Raw genomic sequence first — 9,547 nt, 5'->3', positions numbered from 1 at the left:
CCTGCCCTGCCCAGTGACTCTCCTGCCCCAGGCAGTCCCACGGAGACCGAGCCGGCAGCTGCTGCCCCGTCCGGAGCTGCTGAGGAGGCTGCAGCGGAGTCAATGCTGGCCGTGCAGGAGAGGATGGACGACTCCAACGAGGAAAGGAAATTTTGGCAGTTCTTGTATGACATGGAGCCTTTCCTGGCTGGAGACCCAGAGCTGTGCCAGGAAGTGTCTCATGTTGAAGAATGCAAGGAGGAAGATCTGTCCCACGGGGACGTCATGAGTTTCCACCAACTCTTTGACTGGGAAAAGTATTTGGAGCAAGACCTGTCCCAGGGAGAATTCAGCAGCTCCCAAGAGCCCTCCGACTGGGAAGAACGCATCGAGCAAGTGCTGTCCGGAGGAGATGCCAGCAGATGTGCAGGACTTCCAGACAGGGAAGAATGCTGTGGCCAAGACCTTTGCCAAGGGGAAGCCTGCATTGGCCAAGAGGTGTCCAGAGGGAATGGCAGCAGATCCTCAGGACACTCCAGCTGGGGAAAAGACAGTGACACAGGGCTCGTGCAGGAGAATGGGGAAGAGGAGACCGAGCACGACATCAGGACCAAGCCCTTGTGCCCAGAGGAGGATGAGTGGGACGATGTGAACATCCTGGAGCTGCTCCCGGAAGACAACAAATACCAGAAATGGAAAGTTTTTGTGGAAGACAGGCTCCCAGTGGCCGTCCCTCGGGAGGCAAGGGTGGAGTGCCCGGCACAGGAGCCGTGCAGCCAAGGGCCGGCGCCTGCCCCGCACAGCCGCCCCAGCCCCTGGCCTGCCTGGCTGGGCGCCCAGGCCATCCGCGGGCAGCCGGCTGCCCCCAGGAAACGTCCCTCCCGCTTCAGGCGGGCGCTGCGGGCGCTGCGGGGGCTGTTCCGCTGTCCCTGCCTCTGGCCACGGCCAGAGGAGTAAAACAGATAAAGAAAAATACGAAGAAGATGAAGACAGAGAAGGTGAAGAGCAAGACAACGAAGAAAGAGAAGATGAAGACAGCAAAGAAGGCAAAGACTAAGAAGACAAGATGGAGAAGACTTATTTAAGAATAGTTAGAAGAAGAATAGTAATAAGAAGTTAGAAATACTTAGAAGAAGAAGTGTACTAGGAATAGGAGTAAGATTTTAAAAATATGAAGAAGAAGAAAAAGAAGAATAGGAATAGGAATAGGAATATAAAAATACATAGAAGTAGCAAAGAAGGAGAGTAGTAAGAAAGAGTAGGAAGAAGAAGAAGAACCATAAGAAGAATAAGAAGAGAAAAAAGAAGAGAAAATTGTAGGAATAAATAAAACTAGCAGATAATTTCTTTTTATTACATATTGTTTGTTTCTATTACAGTCTATGATATAGAAACATTGCTATACCATATGTTGTGATTACAATACATTTTACTGTCCCCACACTGTTCCCGTTATTGAAGAATCTGTGCGTTTTCTAATAAAGTTTGTAAGGGACAAGAGCAGAGTGCCCAGATTCCATGTGCTGTCTCTCCGAGGTGCCGGGGTATTTTCACAGCCCGTGCCACGGAGTGCCCTGTGAGCAGTGAGTGCTCAGCCCCAGTGGCAGCGGGAGAGTTCCCGGCCGGGCCGGCAGGGCAGGGCTGTCGCTGCTCTCTGCAGGCAAACTGAAGGTGCAGGTTGAGCCTGGCCGGGAGAGAGCTGTGCTGGGAAGCCCTTTGCAGCAGGGCTGCGCAGCCGCCGCAGCGAAGCCACCAGAGCCCCGCTCTGACGCTGCCCGTGGCCCGGGAGCCAGGCTGGCTCAGAAAGGCAGCGCCAGTTTGGTGTGGGCGCGGGACAAGGGCTGCTCTTTCCCAGGCTTGCTGTGGATGTAAAGGTGCTGCAAAGGCCCTTCTCCCCCTTTGCACTTCTAGTTTGCATGCAAGCCATCCACCGGAAGGAACTTGCAGCTGACCCTGTGGCTAAAGCCTTGCCCCTCTGCTCCCCTGTCCTGCCCAGGACCTGCTCCGCTGAAAGCAGCTGTGGAGTCACCTCTGGAGTCCGTGCAATTTCTACATGCCACAATGGTTGGGGCTGGTTACAGCTCATGTAGTTCCAGTTGATTAACTCCTGCTCTTTGTCTCCTCTCTCTGACAGGGGTTTCCTCTTCCTTTCCCTCACCCTACCTCACACTTCTTGTGCAGTCAATTCCGTGTTGTCGAATAGAATCCATCTGTTGCCATCCCATGGTCTCATTTGCCCCTTAATTTGGGCAGAGGCCTCTCTCCCTCATCGCATCGTGACACGTGGGCAGGGACATCTTCCACTATCCCAGGTGGCCCCAAGCCCCATCCCTATTTTTCACCGTTTGAGGATAACTTTCAGAGAATCCCAGGATCACAGCTGCAGGGACAGGAGCTCCTGCTCAGCCCCTGCAGCAGCTCCTGTGTGACAGCAGGGCCGGGCCCTCCCCGGCCCCGTCAGGTGCTGTAGATCCATCCCTGGAAAGAGAGCTGGTCTTGGAAAGAAAGGCCACGTGTTGGCGTAAGATGTTTGTTGGGTTTTCATTACTTTTATTTACTTGTTCTGATTTTTGTTGTTCAGGGCCTGATAATCTGCTCTTCATTTAGGAATCCTCCTCAGGAATAAATATCATTGTCTCTCTCCGTTTTCTCTTAACAGCCTCTGTGCTTGAGCTTGTAGAATGGCATATGGGATGTGTTCCAGGCCAAAGTTTAATTTTAGCATTCTTGTGATAACTATTTCTACTTAATACCAGTTTATTTAGGTTGTTATTTAAGAATAAATAAATAAACCAGTTCTTATTTAAGAATAGATAGAAGAAGAATAGTAATAAGAAGTTAGAAATACTTAGAAGAAGAAGTGTACTAGGAATAGGAGTAAGAATTTGAAATATTTAGACGAAGAAGAAAAAGAGGAATAGGAAAATGAATAGGAATAGGAATAGGAATATAAAAATACATAGAAATAGCAAAGAAGAAGAGTAGTAAGACAGAGTAGTAAGAAGAAGAAGAAGAACCATAAGTATAAGAATGGAAAAATGAGGAGAAAATTTTAGGAATAAATAAAATTAGTAAATAATTGCATTTTATTACATATTGTTTGTTTCTATTACAGTCTATGATATAGAAACATTGCTATACCATATGTTGTGATTACAATACATTTTAATGTCCCCACACTGTTCCCGTTATTGAAGAATCTGTGCGTTTTCTAATAAAGTTTGTAAGGGACAAGAGCAGAGTGCCCAGATTCCATGTGCTGTCTCTCCGAGGTGCCGGGGTATTTTCACAGCCCGTGCCACGGAGTGCCCTGTGAGCAGTGAGTGCTCAGCCCCAGCGGCAGCGGGAGAGTTCCCGGCCGGGCCGGCAGGGCAGGGCTGTCGCTGCTCTCTGCAGGCAAACTGAAGGCGCAGGTTGAGCCCGGCCGGGAGAGAGCTGTGCAAGGAAGCCCTTTGCAGCAGGGCTGTGCAGCCGCCGCAGCGAAGCCACCAGAGCCTTGCGCTGTTTGGGCATCACATCAGCTCTGGGATCTGGGACAGACCCTTGAGCCCAGTGAGGGACGAGGAGCCTCAGCCTTGTCCCCCAGAGGGGCCCAGCTCTGCCAGCCCCGTGGGCACAGAGGTGGCAGCAGAGGCAGTGCCTGCCCTGACCAGCTGTAAGAGGCCATCTGATGCCCCCGCATTTGCCTTCCGATTGTCACAAGGAGAAAGTCCATCCCCCACTACAGTTCCAGCTTGGAGAGAGCAACAGTGCAGGTGCAGTTGCTGTACCGTCACGTTAGCTGTTCCGAACAAGGCCTGGCAAGAACTTGGCAAGGAGTTGGCAAGGACCCGGCATGGACCCAGCACAGGACAGCCTGATGCGCGGCCTGCTTCAAATCTCTGTTCTGAAGCCAAATGAACTCTTGGGGTGACTCCTGTGGTCCTTCACTGAAGACCCCTCATCTGCCTCGTTACCACCGTGACAGACAAAGATTGAGAACCCTCCTCCCAAGGACTGGGACTGAGACCCCTACTACAGGGAGGGGGGGAAATGGTGGTCTGACCACGAATGAAATGACCTGTTTCCCTTCAGTAATTCCAGGGCACGTTTTCTTCACTGTGTTCGTCCTGCCTTGGTGGTTTCGGTGGACTCACCTGTTCCCCCGCAGCGATCACAGGAGACTCTCATTGTCCTGCATGTTCCCCCCTCTTTCCTCTGTGGACTATAACTGGACCCCTGAGTTGACCAGAACTTCGAAGACTTCCCCGACACGACAAGAGGGATCCCCATCGTCCGGACCACTGAGGATCTCGCCTGTGTTGTTAGCTATTCCCATCCCCCTCTTGTCTCTCTCTCTCTCTCTCTATCCTTTTATCTCCTTTCTGACCCCCAGTATGGCATTTGCTGTTTTGGCCCCTAATAAAGGTGCATTTGTTGCGATTAACTGATAGTCCCTTGTTGTTGGCCTTTTCGCACGTTTGGGATCGGTGAAAAGAACCATCACGACACCCCGCAGCAAGCGGATCGTGACACCAGCGCCTCTCCTTCCCTGCAGAGTCCCACGGAGGCCGAGCCACGGAGGCTGAGGAGGAGGAGCCCCGCGAGCCTTTGGCTCCTGAGGCAGAAAAGGCAGCAGAGCCTCCTGCTCCCAGGGGGGAGCTGCCATCAGCAGGGACACAGAGCCCAGCCAGTGTCACCCTCAACACCCTGGCCGGCAGCCAGACTTCACTGGACTGGGACCACAACATCTCCAGGGTGATGAGGAGCCAGGCACTTCTGGAGAGCCAGGACCTGAGGCAGCAGCTGGAAGAAGCAAATTCCCTCCAGCAGTGGGTGGCTGTAGAAGTAGAAGCAGTTCCAGCTGAAAGGAAAGGGAGCTCAGTGCCTGCCCTGCACAGCCCCGCCAGCCCCGGGACTGCCCGGCTGGGAGCCCAGACCCCCAGGGAGGAGCAGTAGGAGGAAAGAGCAGCAGCCTCAGTGCGAGCAGGGCAAGAGAGCAAGGAGGGGACCTTGGCTGGAGATGACAATGAGGGGGAAGGCAACACGGAGCCAGAGCTTTCCCAGTGGGAGGGTGAGGAAGTCACAAGTTACCACCAGCTCTCCAAATGGCAAGAATACTTGGAGCAAGACCTGTCCCAGGGAGAAGTCAGCAGCTCCCAAGACCCCTCCGACTGGGAAGAATGCATCGAGCAAGTGCTGTTTGGGGGAAATGTCAGCAGATGTGCAGAACTTCCAGACAGAGAAGAATGCTTTGGCCAAGACCAATTGGACAGCTTTAGGCAGGGCACGACTTAGGGACAAACCAGCTTGGGGAAAACGTGGGGAGATAACAGCATGAACCATTTACCAATAATTTAATGAAATAAACACAAACTGCATCAGGTCCCTGCCTGCTCCGCTGCTGTTGGGGTGCCGGGGGTGGCCCTTTGTGACACAAAGGGCACATGGTGTCACGGCCCTTTGTGATGTGGGACGTGGTGGTGGCCAGAGAGCCTTGTGACATCAGGGAGCCCCGCCCTGGCTGAGGGTGTCCAAGGGGCGCAGAGCCCTGGGGTGCCCAGTCCCAGGAGAGCCGCTGTCTGAGGAGGAAGCAGCTCCCTGGCTCTGTCTGCGCCAGACGCCGATAGCGGCCAACAGCGACAGACGACGACAGCGACGAGGACCAAGCCAACTCCAGCTCCCGGTCCCACAGCCCCTTGCCCAGCTGGCTGGAAGCCCCCAGTGGGCAGTGATCAGGGGCGGTGGGCAGCTCAGTGAGGAGAAGCTGTCCCTTGTGGAAGAGGACATCATGGTGGTTGCAGGGGACAGCCCGACTGAGGAGGAGCTGTCCAAAGGGGAAGTGGCCATCGAGCTTCGTCCAGAGGACAGCATGGCTCTTCCCCCAGAGGGGCCCAGCTCTGCCAGCCCCGTGGGCACAGAGGTGGCAGCAGAGGCAGCCCCTGCCCTGCCCAGTGACTCTCCTGCCCCAGGCAGTCCCACGGAGACCGAGCCGGCAGCTGCTGCCCCGTCCGGAGCTGCTGAGGAGGCTGCAGCGGAGTCAATGCTGGCCGTGCAGGAGAGGATGGACGACTCCAACGAGGAAAGGAAATTTTGGCAGTTCTTGTATGACATGGAGCCTTTCCTGGCTGGAGACCCAGAGCTGTGCCAGGAAGTGTCTCATGTTGAAGAATGCAAGGAGGAAGATCTGTCCCACGGGGACGTCATGAGTTTCCACCAACTCTTTGACTGGGAAAAGTATTTGGAGCAAGACCTGTCCCAGGGAGAATTCAGCAGCTCCCAAGAGCCCTCCGACTGGGAAGAACGCATCGAGCAAGTGCTGTCCGGAGGAGATGCCAGCAGATGTGCAGGACTTCCAGACAGGGAAGAATGCTGTGGCCAAGACCTTTGCCAAGGGGAAGCCTGCATTGGCCAAGAGGTGTCCAGAGGGAATGGCAGCAGATCCTCAGGACACTCCAGCTGGGGAAAAGACAGTGACACAGGGCTCGTGCAGGAGAATGGGGAAGAGGAGACCGAGCACGACATCAGGACCAAGCCCTTGTGCCCAGAGGAGGATGAGTGGGACGATGTGAACATCCTGGAGCTGCTCCCGGAAGACAACAAATACCAGAAATGGAAAGTTTTTGTGGAAGACAGGCTCCCAGTGGCCGTCCCTCGGGAGGCAAGGGTGGAGTGCCCGGCACAGGAGCCGTGCAGCCAAGGGCCGGCGCCTGCCCCGCACAGCCGCCCCAGCCCCTGGCCTGCCTGGCTGGGCGCCCAGGCCATCCGCGGGCAGCCGGCTGCCCCCAGGAAACGTCCCTCCCGCTTCAGGCGGGCGCTGCGGGCGCTGCGGGGGCTGTTCCGCTGTCCCTGCCTCTGGCCACGGCCAGAGGAGTAAAACAGATAAAGAAAAATACGAAGAAGATGAAGACAGAGAAGGTGAAGAGCAAGACAACGAAGAAAGAGAAGATGAAGACAGCAAAGAAGGCAAAGACTAAGAAGACAAGATGGAGAAGACTTATTTAAGAATAGTTAGAAGAAGAATAGTAATAAGAAGTTAGAAATACTTAGAAGAAGAAGTGTACTAGGAATAGGAGTAAGATTTTAAAAATATGAAGAAGAAGAAAAAGAAGAATAGGAATAGGAATAGGAATATAAAAATACATAGAAGTAGCAAAGAAGGAGAGTAGTAAGAAAGAGTAGGAAGAAGAAGAAGAACCATAAGAAGAATAAGAAGAGAAAAAAGAAGAGAAAATTGTAGGAATAAATAAAACTAGCAGATAATTTCTTTTTATTACATATTGTTTGTTTCTATTACAGTCTATGATATAGAAACATTGCTATACCATATGTTGTGATTACAATACATTTTACTGTCCCCACACTGTTCCCGTTATTGAAGAATCTGTGCGTTTTCTAATAAAGTTTGTAAGGGACAAGAGCAGAGTGCCCAGATTCCATGTGCTGTCTCTCCGAGGTGCCGGGGTATTTTCACAGCCCGTGCCACGGAGTGCCCTGTGAGCAGTGAGTGCTCAGCCCCAGTGGCAGCGGGAGAGTTCCCGGCCGGGCCGGCAGGGCAGGGCTGTCGCTGCTCACTGCAGGCAAACTGAAGGTGCAGGTTGAGCCCGGCCGGGAGAGAGCTGTGCTGGGAAGCCCTTTGCAGCAGGGCTGCGCAGCCGCCGCAGCGAAGCCACCAGAGCCCCGCTCTGACGCTGCCCGTGGCCCGGGAGCCAGGCTGGCTCAGAAAGGCAGCGCCAGTTTGGTGTGGGCGCGGGACAAGGGCTGCTCTTTCCCAGGCTTGCTGTGGATGTAAAGGTGCTGCAAAGGCCCTTCTCCCCCTTTGCACTTCTAGTTTGCATGCAAGCCATCCACCGGAAGGAACTTGCAGCTGACCCTGTGGCTAAAGCCTTGCCCCTCTGCTCCCCTGTCCTGCCCAGGACCTGCTCCGCTGAAAGCAGCTGTGGAGTCACCTCTGGAGTCCGTGCAATTTCTACATGCCACAATGGTTGGGGCTGGTTACAGCTCATGTAGTTCCAGTTGATTAACTCCTGCTCTTTGTCTCCTCTCTCTGACAGGGGTTTCCTCTTCCTTTCCCTCACCCTACCTCACACTTCTTGTGCAGTCAATTCCGTGTTGTCGAATAGAATCCATCTGTTGCCATCCCATGGTCTCATTTGCCCCTTAATTTGGGCAGAGGCCTCTCTCCCTCATCGCATCGTGACACGTGGGCAGGGACATCTTCCACTATCCCAGGTGGCCCCAAGCCCCATCCCTATTTTTCACCGTTTGAGGATAACTTTCAGAGAATCCCAGGATCACAGCTGCAGGGACAGGAGCTCCTGCTCAGCCCCTGCAGCAGCTCCTGTGTGACAGCAGGGCCGGGCCCTCCCCGGCCCCGTCAGGTGCTGTAGATCCATCCCTGGAAAGAGAGCTGGTCTTGGAAAGAAAGGCCACGTGTTGGCGTAAGATGTTTGTTGGGTTTTCATTACTTTTATTTACTTGTTCTGATTTTTGTTGTTCAGGGCCTGATAATCTGCTCTTCATTTAGGAATCCTCCTCAGGAATAAATATCATTGTCTCTCTCCGTTTTCTCTTAACAGCCTCTGTGCTTGAGCTTGTAGAATGGCATATGGGATGTGTTCCAGGCCAAAGTTTAATTTTAGCATTCTTGTGATAACTATTTCTACTTAATACCAGTTTATTTAGGTTGTTATTTAAGAATAAATAAATAAACCAGTTCTTATTTAAGAATAGATAGAAGAAGAATAGTAATAAGAAGTTAGAAATACTTAGAAGAAGAAGTGTACTAGGAATAGGAGTAAGAATTTGAAATATTTAGACGAAGAAGAAAAAGAGGAATAGGAAAATGAATAGGAATAGGAATAGGAATATAAAAATACATAGAAATAGCAAAGAAGAAGAGTAGTAAGACAGAGTAGTAAGAAGAAGAAGAAGAACCATAAGTATAAGAATGGAAAAATGAGGAGAAAATTTTAGGAATAAATAAAATTAGTAAATAATTGCATTTTATTACATATTGTTTGTTTCTATTACAGTCTATGATATAGAAACATTGCTATACCATATGTTGTGATTACAATACATTTTAATGTCCCCACACTGTTCCCGTTATTGAAGAATCTGTGCGTTTTCTAATAAAGTTTGTAAGGGACAAGAGCAGAGTGCCCAGATTCCATGTGCTGTCTCTCCGAGGTGCCGGGGTATTTTCACAGCCCGTGCCACGGAGTGCCCTGTGAGCAGTGAGTGCTCAGCCCCAGCGGCAGCGGGAGAGTTCCCGGCCGGGCCGGCAGGGCAGGGCTGTCGCTGCTCTCTGCAGGCAAACTGAAGGCGCAGGTTGAGCCCGGCCAGGAGAGAACTGTGCTGGGAAGCCCTTTGCAGCAGGGCTGTGCAGCCGCCGCAGCGAAGCCACCAGAGTCCCGCTCTGTTTGGGCATCACATCAGCTCTGGGATCTGGGACAGACCCTTGAGCCCAGTGAGGGACGAGGAGCCTCAGCCTTGTCCCCCAGAGGGGCCCAGCTCTGCCAGCCCCGTGGGCACAGAGGTGGCAGCAGAGGCAGTGCCTGCCCTGACCAGCTGTAAGAGGCCGTCT

This window comes from Anomalospiza imberbis, chromosome 2 (genome assembly GCF_031753505.1).
Source record: "Anomalospiza imberbis isolate Cuckoo-Finch-1a 21T00152 chromosome 2, ASM3175350v1, whole genome shotgun sequence".
Taxonomy (NCBI): domain Eukaryota; kingdom Metazoa; phylum Chordata; class Aves; order Passeriformes; family Viduidae; genus Anomalospiza; species Anomalospiza imberbis.
The sequence above is the reverse complement of the archived record's forward strand: the minus strand, read 5'-3'. Positions refer to the sequence as shown.